This window comes from Apium graveolens, chromosome 11 (assembly GCF_009905375.1).
Source record: "Apium graveolens cultivar Ventura chromosome 11, ASM990537v1, whole genome shotgun sequence".
Taxonomy (NCBI): Eukaryota; Viridiplantae; Streptophyta; class Magnoliopsida; order Apiales; family Apiaceae; genus Apium; species Apium graveolens.
The window spans coordinates 161,420,564-161,440,587 of NC_133657.1; the positions used below are offsets into that span (position 1 = coordinate 161,420,564).

The window sequence follows — 20,024 nt, forward strand, 5'->3', positions numbered from 1 at the left end:
TTCTAAGTGGATATAAATTCCACTTATCACACCCCCAAACTTGAATCGATGTTTGTCCTCAAGCATAAACAGACTCAAAGAACAAAACAAATATGCATGAATGCAACTAACATGAATGCAACTATCCCCTTAGAGTAACTTAACCAACCAATGAGCAACATCTCAAAGAATGCAATTATTCGCACAAAGTTCAAAAAAATTGCACAAATCAACTCACAAGCCAAAGACGTGCATGTGTGTAATTGCTTAACAGATATACTCTCGAAACTAGATCAATAATCATAACTCATATCTCGTCAAGACAATCACAAGGTTATAAACAGAATAAACGATAAACACAAAATGACTGACAACACTTCAATTTTATCAGAGTTATACAAGGATTCATTCTTTTATTGATAACACATTAAAAACACAAACATGCTTATTTGATCGTGCAATGAGCGAGGTCCACAAAAGACTTATGTAATAATATCCATGTAGCGAGCGTTAGGTTAGCGGATCCCAGACTATAAAAGCCTTAGGTCACTAGGCACAAAATCCTCTAGAACTTAATAACTCGAGTATTAAAGAGCCCACTCATGATCAATTATGTATAACATATATTTTTTTTTCTTTTTTTTCTTTTTTTTCTTTTTTTTCTCATGTTCTGAACGAGTGTGTTTCGCTCCATCTCGCTCAACCCTAGACTACTCATATAAATATGAGCCGGCTACTACCGTTTTGACGCCTAGCTACAACTAGCATTGATATCCAATGTTTTTCTCCAATTATAAAAATCCATGTTATTCTGTCACTAAGAGTATAGCATAAATTCTAGACATAAAAAAATGATTAAACCTCGACAAACAAACAAGTCATGATCATGATCTAGCACTCAAGCAACCTATAAGACTTAGTGAAAATTTTCTTGTTTCTAGAATGCAAATTAATTCGTTAGGACTTAATATTCCTCTATACGACATCAATACACTCGAATCAACATCACAAATTAATCGGAAAAGCAACCTAAGGGATCATGATATAATGCCAATGCAACTATATGCAACATACTAACATGATAACAAATACGCAAAACAAAAACAAAAATAAATAACTACATGACAAATATGCAAACTATATGAACTAAACTATCATGAATATGTATCTATATGGACTCACACACAAATATTCCTTAACTATCACCCCCAAACTTAAAAATTTTACTGTCCTCGGTGAAGGTAATAGCAAGGAATCAAGGCATACTTAGTTAGCGGGAGGATCACCCTCTTTGGGTGGAGGATCAGGTGGTCAATCAACCTCGACATCAGTGTCTCAGAAAACAGCACCGAGAGCGTGTGTCAAATCTTCATCAAAACATCTGTGGATGTCATGCATGGCCTCAATACGTCGAATCAACCTTCTATCTCGCGCATCACTAAGACCAAACCTATCAACTGTCTGAGGTGCACGAGAGGGACCCTCTGTAAGCACGGGAGGAACCGGCCGGCCACCCTCTATATTATCATAGATATATTCCAACCCCTTGTTATGGGGTGCACCTAAGAATGTATAACTCAGGTGATCTGACAGTGGGTTGAGCTCAAGTATGGGAGCTTCTTCAATAGACGGCTCGAGAAGCTCCTGAGAAATTTTCAGCTCTGCTAACCCAAGAGAATTGAATGGCATATCAAACTTCCTTTTCCACGGAGATGCATTCAAAACCTGTAATTGCTCTACTCTTTCTTCATCTTCAATAACGGATTCCCCTATTAAGGATCTCTCTAAGGTATCTGACTTTGGCAATTGCTCAAGCTCCGAATTCACGACAGAGTTGACCCGCTCTACTTTAAAGCACTCCTCTTTATCTGTGGGTAACTTTATTGCCTTGAACACATTAAAAGTGACCTTCTGATCTCGAACCTTCATCGTAAGCTCTCCTTTTTGGGCATCGATCATAATTCGCCCTGTAGCCAAGAATGGTCTTCCCAAGATAATAGGAATCTTCTTATCTTCCTCAAAGTACAGAATTACAAAATCAACAAGGAAGATGAGTTTGCCCACTTTGACCAAGACATCCTCCACTATACCTCGTAAATAACTGATGGTCCGATCAGCTAGTTGCAATAATATGTATGTCGGTTTTGGATCAGGTAGACCAAGCTTCTTGAAGATAGACAAGGGCATCAGATTGATGCTAGCTCCCAAATCACATAAACACTTATCGAAAGACAAGTTTCCAAAAGTGCAAGGAATAGTGAAGCTTCCAGGATCTTTAAGCTTCGGAGGAAATTTCTGTTGCAGCACAACACTGCACTCTTCCGTTAGAACAATGGTTTCCATCTCCTCAAGTTTTAGCTTCCCAGATAGAATACCCTTCATAAACTTAGCATAGCTCAACATCTGTTCTAGAGCTTCCACAAAAGGTATGTTGATATGTAGCTTCTTGAAAACCTCCAAAAACTTGGCTAATTACTTGTCGAACTTATGCTTCTGAAGTCTTTTAGGATATGATGGAGGTGGATAGACTTGTTTATCCCCTATATTACCCTCAGAAGGATTGTTTGCAACAACTTTCTTCTTCGGTTCCACCTCGGCATCCTTCTACACAACTTTTTCAGCTACAATCTCATTTTCTGGAATTGGCAAGGGTGCAGACGCACCTGCATTCTGGAAAGAATATTCAGACTCTTCGTCTTGCTGAAATTGGGGGCTTGCGACCTTTCCAGACCTCAAGGTGATAGTGTTCACGTGTTCTTTAACTTCCCTATTTCCTGGATTGACTTCTGTATCACTAGGAAGCGTTCCTGGTAGTTGATTTAATAAGGCGTTAGCAATTTGCCCTATTTGGTTATCCAGAGTCTTGATAGAAACAGCCCGGCTTTGGCATATAAGAGCCTGGTTTTTGCACATAAGCCTCAACTCCTCCAATTCAGATTTTTTATTCGAAGATTGACCTGCACCTCCATGAGTTTGTTGTTGAAGTTGGAGTTGTTATCTTGGTGTAAATTGTTGCAGAAAACCAGGATGATTGAATTGCTTGTTTCCAAACTACTGGAACGGTTGTTGCAACGCATTCTGATTGTTACTCCAGCTGAAGTTAGGAAGATTCCAGTTGTTAGGATGATAAGTGTCTGGAACTGGTTGTTGCGATCTTTGAAAGTTGCTCACAAACTGAGCTGATTCACTAGATATAGCATATTGCTCCGTTACATGCGAACCTACACACAGCTCACAAACACTGGTTATCTGATTAACACCATAGTTACCCAGAGAATCGATCTTCATAGACAACGCCTTTAGTTGAGCAGTGATAGTCGTAGCTGTATCCACTTCAAGAACTCCTGCTACCTTGCCCTGTGGCAATCTCTGGGTTGGATACTGATATTCAATAACAACCATCAATTCAATTAGATCATAAGCTTTCTCATAGCTCTTTGCCCATAATGCTCCACCTGATCCTGCATCGAGCATGGGTCTTGACTGTGCTCCCAAACCGTTATAAAAGCAATTGATGATCATCCAATCAGGAATTCCATGATGAGGATACTTCCTAAGCATCTCCTTGTAGCGCTCTCAAGCTTCACATAGAGATTCTCCCGATTGCTACGCAAATTGAGTAAGAGCATTCCTGATTGCAGCTCTTTTTTCCATAGGGAAAAATTTAGTGAGAAACTTTTAAGCAAGATCTTCCCAAGTAGCAATCGAACCAGCTGGTAGAGAGTGTAACCAACTCTTAGCCTTGTCCCTCAGAGAGAATGGGAACAGTCTCAGTTTCACTGCATCCTCAGACGCACCATTGAACCTGAAGGTGTTGCAGATCTCTATGAAATCCCTAATGTGCGTATTGGGATTTTCCGTTGGAGAACCCCCAAACTGAACTGAATTCTGAACCCATTGAATCGTGATAAAATTAATTTCAAAGGTATTAACAGCAATGACCGGTCTGACAATGTTAGACTGAATGTCATTGATTTTTGGTTGAGAATAATCCATCAAAGCTTTTGTATCTGCTGCTGGTTCTCCCTTTGCAATAAAAACTAGAGTACCTGACACGCACGACTAAAGTAAACCTTGTAAGAAAATAATCCGAGTCAGTGAACTTTAATGACCACTGATGACAAGCACATAAACTAAATTTAACACCGAGTCCCCGGCAGCGGCGCCAAAAACTTGTTAGGGCGAAAACACGCGCTAAAATTACATACAAGCGTACGCGATCATAAGTAGTATAAAATATAAATCAAGTTTGTTCCTACAGGGAGTGGTTTAGTTTAAGTTCAATTTATGCACCTATGCAACAATGGTATGGTTATCGCTCAATGCTAAGACAATAACAAGTTGAAATGTTTATAACTAAGATTAAACTAACATGCAATTAACTAAGAATAAAAGTGATTGAATTAACTATATGAGACAAACATGGAATTCTAACTTCATTAAATACTTCATTCAAGGTCATTGTCCTTAATCTTAGCATGCAATGGTGATGACAACTAATCAGATAACACGGAACTAGTAAACATCAACTTTCGTTGCACGAATACCCTACTACTAGACATCCACAAAAGAGATAGAAGCTAAGTAGACCCCAATTATGCTTAGACCCTATATGTCTATAGAATATGAAAACATAACGGTTTAATGCGCAAGTTATCTATCGTGATTACATAGGGCAACTAAGATGATTAAAATTACCTATGAATTATGCATAACAATTATACATGAACCTATGCTAGCATGGCAAGTTCTAAACCTCTATATTCACTTTCGCTTCAATAGAGATTAACACGCTATCTTATATGTTAGCTACGCATATAAGACGAATAAGCACAACCAATACTAGGATATCAATCAATCACCACACACCAAGATATTGAAACAAATTAACTATAAAAATCCTAAGTAAATCCGTTAGAACCCCACGATAACGATTAGTTCATAACCGAACTCATCGTCACCATGGGTTCCAATGAAAGCATGGTATAAAAACTAGATCTTTATAAACTGAATAATAATCAAAAGTACGTTAACAAGAGTGTAAGGTTCAAATGAATAAGAAAACAAGCATCCGACGTTACAACTTAAGTAAAAAATCACAAGTAAAAACAAGATCTGTGTCTCCTTCATTGTATTGTGCTATTATATTTTCTTATTGCTCTCTCCTTCTTGTCCTTGTTATCAAAAATGTCTTTAAAAGGCTTTATATATAAGCCCAATACGATCTGGAGTTTGAAAAATCATTATTATATTGTAATCAGGATTCTGCAATCCCGACCCAGCGCGGCCGCCCCGCATACCAGCGTGGGCGCGCTCACTTTTTGACAAATGGGCGCGGCCGCTCCCAAGACTAGCGCGGCCGCCCTGACCTTCTGGAAATTCTAATTTTTATTGTTTCCTTGACTTCAATTACTGGTTTCTTTCGTGCTAACTCCCGAGACTCCATCCTAACACCCTTTTAGCATAGAAACAATGTAAAATCTATTCATTCTTTGAAATATACCCTCAAATGCAAAACACTACAAAAATATATCAAAAAACATAAATAAATTGAGTACAAATACCAATTGGAGCATTTACGAAGAGTTCTAAGTGGATAAAAATTCCACTTATCAGGAGCTTCCTTACAGAGGAGCATCTACCTCGACAAGGGTATTCATCCTTACAGGGCGCGTCCTCTATAAGAGAAGCATCTACCTTGACAAAGGGAATCATCCTTGGAGGGAGCTTCCTTAGAGAGGAGCATCTACCTCGACAAGGGTATTCATCCTTGGAGGGTGCGTCCTCTATACGAGGAGCATCTACCTCGACAAGGGTATTCATTCTTGAAGGGCGTATCCTCTATAAGAGAAGCATCTACCTCGACAAGAGGAATCATCCTTGGAGGGAGCTTCCTTACAGAGGAGCATCTACCTCGAGAAGGGTATTCATCCTTAGAGGGTGCGTCCTTTTACAGAGGAGCATCTACCTCGACAAGGGTATTCTTTCTTGGAGGGAGCTTCCTTACAGAGGAGCATCTACCTCGACAAGGATATTATCTACCTCGACAAGGGGAATCATCCTTGGATGGAGCTGTTAGGGCGAAAATACGTGCTAAAATTACACGCAAGCGTACGTGATCATAATTAATATAAGATATAAATCAAGTTCATTCCCATAGGGACTGGTTTAGGTTAAGTTCAATTTATGCACCTATGTAACAATGGTATGGTTATCGCTCAATGCAACAATGGTATGGCTATCGATAAGAGGAATCAACCTTGGAGGGAGCTTCCTTACAAAGGAGCATCTACCCGGACAAGGGTATTCATCCTTGGAGGGTGCATCCTCTGTAAGAGGAGCATCTACCTCGACAAGGGGAATCATCCTTAGAGGGAGCTTCCTTACAGAGAAGCATCTAACTTGACAAGGGTATTCATCCTTGGAGGGCGCGTCCTCTGTAAGAGGAGCATCTACCTCGATAAGAGGAATCATCCTTGGAGGGAGCTTCCTTACAGATGAGAATCTACCTCGATAAGGGTATTCATTCTTGGAGGGCGCGTCCTCTATACGAGGAGCATCTACCTCGACAAGGGTATCATCTTTGGAGGGTGTGTCCTTTGTAAGGGGAGCATCAACCTTGACAAGGGTATTCATCCTTGGAGTGCACGTCCTCAATAAGAGGAGCATCTACGTCGGTAAGGGGAATCATCCTTGTAGGGAGCTTCTTTACAGAGGAGCATCTACCTCAACAAGGATATTCATCCTTGGAGGGCTCGTCCTCTGTATGAGAAGTATCTACCCCGACAAGGGTATCATCCTTGGAGGGCGTGGCCTCTGTAAGAGGAGCATCTACTTCGACAAGGGAAATCATCCTTGGAGGGAGCTTCTTTACAGAGAAGCATCTACCTCGACAAGGGTATTCATCCTTGGAGGGCGCGTCCTTATAGAGGAGCATATACCTCGACAAGGGGAATCATCCTTGGAGGGCGCGTCCTCTGTAAGAGGCGCATCTACCTCAACAAGGGTCTTTTACAGAATCTTCATGTAACAAAACCAAATTAAAGATCAATATTCTTAGAAGGCTTCTACCTTTAACGAAACTCAAGGGATGTAAAAACTATCTCATGTAGAAACATCTTTTAGTGAGGCATCTCACAAAGTGGCATCCAATAAAGGGCATCTCACTCTCAGAGACATTTTCTTGAAGTTGATCGTTTTCTTAAACATGGGTGTTTTTCTGACCTTGAGCATCTCCCTTATTTTAGGAAAAGCCATTTATCTTACTCATGTGGAAATATGTAACACCAAAGAATTAATGAGAGGTGACCTACCCCCGAGCGTGCACCCTATTAAAAGTACTTTGTAGCCTCATCTCTTTCTGATGCAACTCCCATATTTCCTTTTTGCTAAAGACAACTAGATGACCTTGTTAATCATATCAAAAGAAAAAGTCTTAACATATGATCTAGATATGCTCAGGGCGCGTCTTGAAAACTCACTCATTGAGGATGTGATGGCGGGTTCGCTAAAACTAAAATCTTTACATACTAGGAAGATCATTGTACTTCATTTGCTTCTTTCTAAATCATGTATGTAATATCAAGGAAGATGACATTGGTATTTCAATAAAGGCACGCTTTAAGAGAGATAGCCTTGGAGAGTTTACTTATAGCTGTTGAGTATATAACAGTACATTCATAGATGGAGGAGCTTATTCATGTCTTGGGGCTTCACCTTGATAGTTAGCGGGCACATCCTAGGATTTATGGTACCTTTACTCTGATAGCTTCTTTTCTTTTTAAGTCCCAGTATTAAGATTCTCCTTGTAGTCAGTAAAGTTCACCTCACCATCAATAATTTTTTTTAAGGTCGTGCCTTGAGGAAAGGGCGCATCTTGAAAGACGAGGAATTGGTTCAGTCGATCCATTCTTCAAGTACTGACTATAACTCATCTGATCATCAAGGCATCTTCATTGAAAACTTCCATAGATATTTTCTTCTGAGGGCGCGCCCTGGGAGGGCGATTCTCCACTGAATGTCTCACATGCAGAGGGCGCGCCTTAATAGATTGTGACACAGCGCTTGGTAACTCATGATATTTTTTCCAGATAAGATTTCCTACCTGCAAGAAATATAATTAATATGAAACTTTATTTGTTACCTGGAGGACGCGTCCTAGAGGGACGGACGTGTCCAATCAGCGAATTCTCCTGAAATTTGTTGGAAGTCTTCTGGGCCTCGGATGTCTTAATCAAGGCGCGTTCTAAGAGTTTATAGGGATCTCCTCCATGCCAAATATCTTTCACAATTTTCTTCCTGCACAAGCCCCAGAAATAATTAACGAAAAACACAACAAAACTAGTTGAGTGTTATCTCGAGGGATCGTCTTAAAGGCGATGACTAGCTCATGGTAGTAATGCCTTCTTCTTGGAGTGTTCTCCTCCCGATCGTCCTCATATTTGGTCCTGGTTAAGTCTTTTGAACTGAATATTATTCTCAAATTTTCTAAAACAAATAGGATTCTTCAGTCTTCTTGTTGGAATAGGATTCTCCAATCTTCTAAATTGAATAGGATTTTCCCAATCTTCTAAACCAAATAAGTTTCTTGTAATCGTCTAAACCAAATAGGTTTCTTGCAATCTTCTAAACGAAATCGGTTTCTTTCAATCTTCTAAACCAAATAGGTTTCTTCAATTTTCCAAACCAAATAGAATTTTTTGGTAAAAATTCGCAGCTGTTGTTTTCCTCTATTTCCGGGTTGTTCAACTTGGAATCTCATAACCATATCATCTCTGAATTAAAGAGAATTCAATAAGCTTCGTGTAGGATGTAAGATCGTCCAAATCTGACTTACGGAACTCGAGATAAGGGCCAAACAGCGTAAGCAAATCGCTTAACCCACCAAATCCGAATTTTGCATCCAACTTCGCTTCTTCGTGGCCATGGCTGTAAACTTCAACCCCCATGGCTGGAAATTATCATCCATGGATCTCCCTCGTGGCCACGGATACTAAGTCCAAATCTCCTTTGACCCCCCTGGACGAAAATAGTTATTCATGGATCTCCTTCGTGGCCATTTTCAACCTCCTCCGTGGCTTTCCTTTAATTCTTGTGTCAAAGAACCTTCATCGTGATGAGACACCTCTTCATCCTGAGATTATGATCTTGATCAGCACCCCTCCTTCTAGCGTCAATTTGTTGACGGAGAAATTTGGTAATAACAAAATTTGAGGTTCGTCGCCGGAATCAATATCTATGATGGTGGTTTTTCGCCTGAAGAGTGAGCGAAGTATGGTGGTTGTTAGAATTAGGGGCTGAGATTGCTTAGGGTTGGTGGTGGCTCCTTAAGGCTCTCGCTTCCTACTCCTTGCAATTTTCCTACATATCCCTATTTATAGGGAATCAAGCCAACGAAGTTTTTGGGGAATAAGAAACATAACGGGCTTAGATCTCTTGTCCCGAGGCCTAGTAGGAAATCTACTGGAAAACGTCTTCTACTAGCTTTAGGAATGTCCGCCGATGAGGCCCAACCACAAAGGCCCAATGCTCGTCCGTGGCTTCGAGACTTCACGGGTAAGGCATCTCCCTGGCCAAGGATAACCCTCAGCCACCAGCTGTTTCTCTAATCCGTGGACACATGTATAGCCGTGGTTCACCTCAAATGTTGGACACATCCTTGTCCCCCGGATAAGGAGCCCCTACCAGATTGCAGGACAAGTGATCCCAAACTTTTAGGTGCAAAGTGCATGATACACCAAAGTCTCCCAACGAGGACACCCGTTGATTACAGAGATAGAGCTCCCAAAGCACACACCAGAGTTTACCCCACATCCCCAATGTGGACACTCATTGACTACAGGAGGAGGCCTTCCGTCCAGACATATTTCTGGAGGTCTCTGACCACGGATACCGCCTTCCTATGGTTGCATTACAGGAAGGAGTTCTTCAATAGAGTACCTGCAGCAAATAGATTAGTAATAATAATCTCCTTCTTCCTTGAATCATCCAAAGAATCCGTCCAAGTAACCATGCTGAAATCTCATCCAAGCCATCTGTGACACCCTTGTACCTTAGTTTATTTATATACTTTAATCTAATTGAACATATACTCATAAAAACTAAATAGGTTCAAGCGCTCAAATTTTAAATTCACAAAAACATATGTATTAATATTAAAACCCAGATTCTTCCTTAAGTTATACAAACGGAGTTTGACGCAACACATTACAAACAACTTCCCAAAAGACTTAGCTACATATGGCTATATATACAAGCGCGGAAGAGTAGGGAGTCTGGAGCATTAGCTGGTCAACTTGTGACTTAAGCCTGTATTTACTACTCCAAACTTGATATCACGCAAAGGTCTAGTTTTTAGGATAACCTGAAAAGTATTTGCATTTGATATGAGTTGCAACTCAATAAGCATAAATCATTATAACTTTTACTCCAACGGATTTTACAATATAAAATAACAATAAAATACTTGTTCCATGTACATGAATATATATGCGCTAATATTCCCTTGACTTTTATTATTGTGACCAATCAATCTTTTAGTATTATTCCGGAATTCACATTTGTTTCACGTTATTTGGCTCAAAGGCTCATAATTCGCATTGATAGCCCAAAAAGTCTAGAAATTCACATTGATAGCCACAAAGGCTACTGATTTACGTTAAAGGCTAGTTAGGCCTATCTTTGATACTAAAATATTGATGGTCACAACGCCTTTAATTAATCCAAGTGCTTATTCATCTTTATAGCATGTTAAAAAGAATCCAAGTAGCAGATTATACGATTATAACTACTTTATAGCCAGCACAACACAGTAAGTATACAGTCACATAATATAAATAGGTCCCTACATTCACAGGTCATAAAAAAATATATTCAAATAATATTATCATGGTCAAGTAATTAAAATGAACTTGTAAAGATAATTATACTAGAACAAGGTTCCTATTTAAACTCACCTTATACTATTTAAATGGTGATTATTTTACTCAGTTTGTCTATGATATCACCCCTATAATCGATGTACTTTATTCACCAGACGACCGCTATGAAGGAAAGAGATGAATCAATTCTTGTAATATATTCTTTATTTGTTGCTAGCTTCCTGTCTCGCTTCTTGTCGCTCAAGTTAAAGTTTTGCTATCTCCTTTTATTTAAATGAGTGATGTGTTAAGTTTTTACATCAATAACACTGTTGTAATAGCCCCAAAATTTTGAACCTTTTTGTAACCCTTATGAATAGTGTTTTTGCTGATTGTGCTGAATAAGAAAACTTTTCATGCCACACTATGTAGGGGTTCTTTTATTGTTATTCTGAGATCTTATTAGTACTCTGTATGGTATATAAGTGTATGTAAAGATCGTCAGAATCCAAATTCGGACACTTTGATTTTTCCCGAAAATCCACCAGATACCGAAAGAATTGAGTATAAGGTAACAAGATAAAAAGGATTTAAATTCAAGGATTATAAGAGAGGATCATAAAAGGAATATAATGTATTGAGAAAGGTTAAGGAAACCCAAGTAATAAGATCCCGGGTATGATCCCTCAAACGATAAACGAAAACGAAAGTTAAGCGAACCGTATAACAGATCATCGGTCATTAGCCAAGTAATTAGAAGCTAATCAAAGAGGTTAGTGAGGATGATGTCATCAAACCAATAAGAAGAGGACAAGCATGGGAAGATGACATAAGATTGATGACCTAAGCATGACCAAAAAGGAAGGAAGTGTGGTTGATTATTAACCACACAATTTTACATGGTTAAAAGGGTAATTAAACAAAACAAAAACCTAGCAACCAAGAAAAACAAATCAAAAACACAAAAACACATCTTGACTTCATTTTTCCAAGAGAAGCTCTCGGCCCTTTTCCATTTTCAAGAAGAAAAAAAACCCAAATCCAAGTTCCAAGCTTCATTAATTAGTGAGGTAATTATCTAAGGTTCCTTATGCATAGATATAGCTATCCTATAAGTTTAAGCTTTAAATTCCTTCACAATCTCTTCCTAAAATTCATGGAATAAGAGGGTGAATAGTGTTTTTCAAGAACTTAAAATTTTGTTCTTGAGTTTTTGTTTAGATTAAGCTTTGGTAAGGACTTTCAAGGGTGATTCCAAGCTCCTTAGTTACTTTTACTCACCAAGGAAGGTATAATCTCATACCCTAGCCCTACTTTTGTATATTTAGAGTTTTTTTGTTTGGAATGGTTCATTAGAAGCTTGATTATTGTGTATTTAGAGATGTGTTGGTTTTGTGATGTGTTTGGAGTTGTAAATCTTGTTGATTAGTTAAAGAACTTATGTAAGCTTTTAGTTCATGATTGGGAAGTAGTGTAAATTGGAAATATTAAGTTGTTGGTGCTGTTGTAGCATTTTATGTATGGAGTTTGGTTGTATGGTTGAATTGTGGTTGATTGGTGGTTGATTTGGAGTAGGATAAAAATTGGTAATCGCGTAAATATAGCCGTCGTAATGTCCGATTTACTTTAGACTGTTTTGTTCTTAACATCAGGACCCGAGAACTCACTGTTAGGTTTTGACCACTGCCATGATTAGATAGTTCATGTTATGAGCTTCGTTTTGATATGTGTTTCGTTTGAATCCAATGTACGGTTTAGGAGAAATGGCCGTTTTAAGTAACGGCGCTTCGCGACCGAACCATTACCCCTCGCCTTACTTTGAAACATTGGATAAAGACCTTAAATGACTAATTGGAGTATGAAACATTTATGTAAAGTGGATTAGGCATTTGGTAAGGTAATCGCAAAAGAATCGCCTTAAAACTCTTAATGGTTAATTTATTAAAAATGGAGGAGCCGAGGGTACACGAGCGACTTAAGTGAATCGTTAAGCGCAAAAGCGAACGTTAGGGTCTAATTGGTTAAAGTATATATTCATAAGCGACTTTGGTTTAATTCCAACTTATATGTTGTTTATAGGTTACCAGACTCATCCCAAGCCTTTTATCACCCCCAATCGCTCAGGCAAGTTTTCTACCCGTTATACTATTGTTGTGATGTATATATGTATATGCATTATCTTGTGATAGATGCATGTTGGTTAATTAGCAAATTTTGCGATATATATGGTATATATATATGCATGTCTGTTTCGTAATCTGGTTATCTATCTGTTGATTTCAATGCTTATAGTTGCATAATACCTAAGCTAGAGATAAGCAGTAGTTGCGTATACCCCTTAGTATAGGGGACCCAAAGGTGAACATTTTCTAAAACCGGGAGTCGATGTTCCCGAATATATTATATATATTTATTTATATATATAGATATAGTTTTCAAAACTATTAATCGAATAAGGTTTAATCGATAGCTTTATTTTTTATTAATGAATATTATTTGAATATTCATTCGAGGACTTATGACTCCGTTTATTCTATTTAATGAATATTATTTGAATATTCATTCGAGGACTTATGACTCAGTTTATTCTATTTAATGAATATTATTTGAATATTCATTCGAGGACTTATGACTCCGATTATTTACTAAATAATATTCTTTATTTTATTAAAGAATAATGTTTCGATAATCAAACTTATTTTGGATTATTCAAATAAAGATCATACTTTCGTATAAGTATATCTTTGGTTATTTATTATTCATTTCAAGTACGAGTTTTAAAACTCCTACCTTGATTATTTTTATAAGGATCACCCTTATGGGAATATTATTTAAATAATAATATTCAAATACTTTCTTACATATCGGGACTGATTTATTTTATTAAATCAGCATTACTCTAAACATTCTTTAAAATATTTTCGAGTCTTCAAAATGATTTTAAAATTTAGGGCGGATCCCAAAACTCATTTTTATATTTAAGATCCTCCTTTCGAAGGGGATTTAAATACTCGCTCAAAACCTGAGGGATCCGGCTCTGTGGTATATTTTATATTCGCAACAAGGTTGCTGTTTTGATAAAAGAGTTTTTGATTACTTACCCAACACTCGAGAAGTAAAATTCTTTAAACAAGTTAATCCATTAACAGGCACCGCCTGGAAAATATCGGTGAGTTTTCCTTTCCAACTAGATACGACTTCTTGGTGGAGCCGTATCAACAAGTTTCTACTTGGGGAAAGGGGGGACGAGCTTTACGTTTTAGAGTCATGAATTTTATCTGAACTAGGAGTGGCGTAAGTGGTCGAGTGGCGCCGGCCCAGCCTTATTATATTGGCCCAAATGGCCTGGAAGTTCCGCTAGGACGGTCCATTCCTTAGGAGTCCAGTGTTCGGTTGACAAGTAAATCTGACAGGTTCTCCTCTACATGTAGAAAATGGTGGGGTTGCACTACTACGACTGATCATCGTAAGTGGTCTTCCTGGCACGACAAACTCCCGTAATGAGTTCATCATCCAGTTGGATATTTCTGCAACACTACCCGGAGCATTTCGGTCGAAAGGCTACGAATGGGTGGTTGCTGAAGCATTGATAGGGTTAAGCAATTATAATGGTGTTTCCATCAAATGAAGTATCTCGTAACTTCATTTCATTCAATAATATTTCAAAGATTGATCTATTCAAGTCTTAACTTATGGTCTCATCTATGGGATGAACTTTCGAAACTGTTTATACCTTGAACGGTGGTGGTTCAAGTAGTATTCGGAAGATATAAGTATATTGGAGTATCTTGTAACTTCATCTTTTCAACTTATATCCAGTTAATGATTATCTTATAAATGACAACGATTTTCAGAAAAACGTTGAGACAAGGTTAGATATATGAGATCACCTTGTAACGATATTTTTATACAGTTATAAACTGGAACTCTGTGTATATTATACATGTTAGAGGATTTCAAAGATTGTGAAAAGTATATATGTATATATATACTGAATATTTTGCGACTTGGTCGCGTTAAGATATCAACTTGGTTCATTTCTTCTTGACCAAGACTTTCATGAATACTATGAGAATGCTCATATATTGTTAATTATTATACATACTATTTCGGTGGGCTTGTGGCTCACCCTTGCTTTCTTCTTGCATCAAACGTTCTGCGGTTTTCTGGAAGCGTTGATGCCGCCGTAGCTGAGGTAGGAACTACCAATAGGCTAGGCTTTCAACTATTGATGAACCAGACTTATGTATATTATGAATTGTAATAATGGCAAAGAATATGTAAATTATTCAGAAACCCTTTTGAGGTGAAATAGTTTACAATTATGGAGTAAAATGACTTGTGTTATTTTTGGTATTCATCTCTGAGACTATAACTTGTGGTGTGTGTGTGTTTATTGTGGGGTCACAGAACGCAGCAGTTGGTTGATTGTTAAGGTTAAGTATTATTAAGGGAAATGGAACTAGTGACAACCCGAATCCCCGACCCCGGATTTGGGGGTGTTACAGAAATGGTATCAGAGCCAAGCGTTATAAACCTCAGAGATGATGTGGCGTTATGATAATAAGTTCACTAAGATAATAAGAACTCTTGCCAAGTTCATAGTCGGGCTACCTAATGTAGTACTGACAATTAAAACCCTTATGGGAACCCTTATAAATATCGTGGTAGTAACATAGTTCGTTATCATATAGGGCAGTGGGGCACCGAACCCTGAGGTTCAGGAGCATCAGCATGAGGATGTTTTATTACATGTTGGAGATCAAATTGTGAATCCGATAGAGTACCCTAGCGAGGGACCGGATGAGATTCATATTGGGAATGTTACAGTTGAGGATGTTATCCCAGAAGGGATTGTTGCTGAGGAGGATCTCGTGGAGGGTCCCGACGGGAATAAAGAGAGGACTGCTGAGGAATTGATGACCGTAGTCAGGGCGACTACCAGAGCTAGAATGGCCGCGAGGGTGGCACTAGAGGATGAAGAGTTACCAAAGGCACAAAGGATAATGAGGGCAGAAGGAGTGGGGCCTTCCATGGCACCAATTATACCAGTATCAGACCCTCTTCTAGAGGTTCCTGTAGACATCCATGAGGTTTCACCAATTCCTGTTCCCTCCCCTATACAGAGCCCAACACCTACTGAGGAAATGCCACCTTTGTCTCCTGCACCATTGTCACCCGATACCGTGCTTGGTTATCCATTTGGATCTCCTGGGTCTGCACCACCTACGCCCCATGGACTGCTAGATGCTACCACTCAGACTTTTCTTATCGCTGATTATTATATGACTTTGGGTGGCCTGTCTGAGGCCCGTAATGTTAGGAGTGATCTGTTGGATCGACTTACTGCACCGAGGATTGAGGGCGGGGTACTTCCGGCAGGAATAGCTTATAGCATGGAAAGGATTGAGGCTACCACCCGTGTTACAGCTAGAGGTCATCTTGAGGGTCAGATTGATCCAGCTCTACTTACAACTATCTTAGACCTCATCATCGCTTTAATGGAGCAGGTTAGGGATATCGTGCGTGCCCGCATTTCTTGATCCATAATAGTGTGCAGGGTCTAGGCAATCAGACAAGGGTTTTATGTAGCACCGCTTTTGGAGGATTAGCCTAAGTTATGAATGATTAATTTTAATGACTAGATGATTATCTATGGTAGTACTTTTGGGATAGAAGCGATCAGATCAAATGATGTAATTCTCTTTAATGTGTTCAGTTGTTGTACCCTCGAACAAATGGTTATGTATATATTCGTTAATTTCGGTTCAGATCAGTTTGTTTGTGATAAGTTCATATTGTTAATTGCACTATTAACACCTAAGAGAGTGTCATGAAGTTTATAGAACTTGAGAATTCATAATTTGCAATCATGCAATGACTGAACGAGGGAAAGACTTAAGCAAAGTAAGTAAGACAAATATCCAGAGATTCTCAAAAATTTTCCAAGCATTATGCCCCACGAGGAATAAGATTAGGGGCAAACCTTGAATGTGATAATCAGGGAGATCGCAATTAAGATATAAGGAACCCAGAACATAATGAAGTGGAAAACAAGGATTTTAACGTATAAGATAACTCCAAGTATGGGAAGTAGGAAGAAATATTTAGACTGAGAAAATAGAATCGAGCAAGATAGGAAGAACCAGGATGGTACTCCTATTGGGCAATCCATGGACCTGCCTAAAACAAAACTTATACTTTTACCCCTAACCACCACCTTGAGGAAACAATGTGGTGTGAAATTCTTTCAGGACCTTTAAGTCGCTAAGCTCTCAGAGTTCCAAGAAAATAGCTGACCCAGTCGAGGCAAGAGCCTGGCTAAAGGAAATACAGGAATCATTTGAGATTCTAAATGACTGACGAATCACAAAAGACTGTTTCTATCACTTACCCTCCTAAGAGAGAGACCACCCGCTGGTGAAAGACCAAGAAAGGCACGGAGCAAGAGGTTATGATAACCTGATTAAAGTTCAATCAATTCTTTTCGAGAAAGTAAATCCCAAGATTATGGAAATAGTGTAAAAGCTTTAAGAGCCAGAACAAAGGCGGGCGAATATGATGAATTATGAATCTAAGATTGTAAAAGTTGTCAAGATTCGTCTAGAGGACAAGAATCCCAGAACGACGTGATGTTTGAAGTCAATGATTAGTGGGTTCGTGAAATGATTGTAAGAGAAAGGAAAAAAAAAAGAAACTGAAGTGGAAAGGAATATAAAGGCAATAGAGTTGGAGGAATGATAAGGGAGTTAGATACGAGGAAACCCTAAAGACTCATAGCAATAGAAATAGAAAAGTATGTAATCGTCTGGATGAGAGTGATTCACCATGAGTTAAAGCTGATGGATGAAGGCATGAAAGATACATATATTTTATCCCCTTTAAGTTGGGAGGATTCGAGGAAACCTTGAGATAGTCCGAAGGATAAACAAGGAGACACGGATAGACTGAGGAGACAAGAAAGTAAGAAATTAGGAAAATTTGATGAATGAAGTGACCTTCAAAAATGTGAAGTGAAAGACCGGTGGCTTGATACCCATAAAGGGAGACGCCATGTATGAAAGATATCCCAACATTGAGATGACTGTTGAGATAAACAACAAAAGAAAATGAGGATTTTTGAGAAGATGTTCACGTTGAACACGACCAATATCTTCCAGAACATCCATATTATCATTACCAAATCAGGAAAGAAAAGCGGATAACCATTGTTATCTTTTGGAGGCCATATGGATTGACCTCAATTTGAATAAGGATGCTATTATGAAATTAGGTATAGACTATCGAGGTGGGAATGATGAATAAGATAATCTATCAAGGATATATAACTTGATTTATCCATGGAAGGATGCAAGTACCTTTTTAAAGGTGGAATTAAGGATATAACTTCGATAACTTGAGATGAATCCTAGGGGAATGCATAAAGGTTGGCATTCCACCCTTAATAGGGACAGCATGAGTTTTGACAGTATGAATTGGAAAGGATCAAGGTAGCAACAACCTTTAAAGATCAGTAAAGAAATTTTTCAGAAGTACATAGACAATGATTCTAGTATTAGTAAATGGTATTTTGATATACCCTGTACCTAGGGTGTACATGATGAAGGATTTAAGGATAACCTTAGAGGTTTTACAAGGAGAAAGGTAATATTCAAAAATCTCAAGAATAGAAATTTTGATAAAGGAAATATGACGTAATAAAAATAATGTCAAGTGGGGCACATGTTAAACCATGAGAAAGTATAGATTGAACCCAACGAAGGTCAAGAATGGTAAAAACAAGAAGGACCCGAGATAAGAGACGTCCTAAGTATGATCGAGAGTCAGTCGTGACAATGATTAACCTCTAAAGACTGAGGCAATAACTTATGGAAAAATGGTGGCTTTTTTTTACTCATCAGATTTTAAGGAAAACATCTTCACACAAGCAGTGATTGGAAATGAGGTAGAAAAATTAGTTGGAGATCGTTCAAACGACATTGATTGTAAGGAAATTTTACTATCAGGAAAGGCCAAAGAGGTGGCCGACACTTTAAGTGTAAGAGAGCAATTATAGGCGCTCGTGCCAGAGGAATACAGTGATGATGGTTGAAGTCGTAAAGGTTGTATTATGGTTTGGAAGATTGACATTCCTTCTGATGACTGTGCAATACCCAACCGTAATAGTAGTTTGGTAAAGGTTTAATTCGTATAATCGCCATGAGCGGGCTATCTATCTTAGAAGGTACTATCTTGAGATAAGATAGGACCATGTTACGAAATGACTAAGTGAACCTTTGAGATGCATGTCTCCCAATAAAGACATATGATTAAGAATGGTATTAACCTGCTATCGTTGCCTTCATTTAAACTCTTCTGCAATTTTATCTGCTTCATGTCATATGTACGTCAAGTTCAGGAGTGTTCTTCATGAATCATGAACGATGATCATGTTACCTCCTTAGAAGATTTCGATACGATATGTATGGACTCCGTATGGTTAGCTATTAAGAATTCATGGAAAACGAATGATTATAGTAGGTCAACGGTGGACCACAGTAATGCAGGAATGATTCTACGAGTAATGAGCCGATTACTTACAACCGTGAGAGTTGTATTGGAATGGATGTTGAGATTGAGTACCACTAATCGGGTCGTGGTAGTGTATAAGTTATCATTGATAGACTAATTAAGTAGAGTATCTACCTATTGAATATTTATTCCCTCTTATGAAAAGAGAGTCGTATTACTATATGAGGAAGGTTGCGGTGCAAGCATAGAATTCTAGTAACGATGATGTCTAGAATGAAATCCCAGATTCGATTTTCGATGTCGAGGGAGTTTCAAAGGTGATTGTGTATAAGCTCGAGCAAGAGCATGGGTCCATAGAATGATGGACAGAATATCAAAAATATTTAGGCATGTGAAATACGATGTTATAATACCTGATGTTGATATATATACGTATATGTTTTGTTCTCCTATGATAAACCTCTATAGTTCAGAGGTAGATTCCAAGCCAGATATTTTGTGGCAGTATATTTTATATATATACAATTCTCTTCAATTCGTTCTTTTCATTTCATACAAGCTGAGAAGAACAACCCTTCCAGAAGGGGAGGTATTGCCGAATGACTATCTATCTGTGTGATAGAAGCCTAGTAGGATACCACATGTTGTTTAATTAATTGTCAAGTACTAAAGGCT

The 20,024-nt window shown here is 38.4% G+C and overlaps 1 non-coding gene across 1 annotated transcript; it reads left to right on the forward strand.

The window, feature by feature from the left end:
• The first annotated feature begins 3,511 nt into the window (after window positions 1-3,511).
• LOC141699570 (small nucleolar RNA R71) lies at window positions 3,512-3,618 on the forward strand. The gene has a single exon (XR_012566018.1). It is a non-coding gene; the product is annotated as a small nucleolar RNA R71 (small nucleolar RNA).
• The last annotated feature ends 16,406 nt before the right edge of the window (window positions 3,619-20,024 follow it).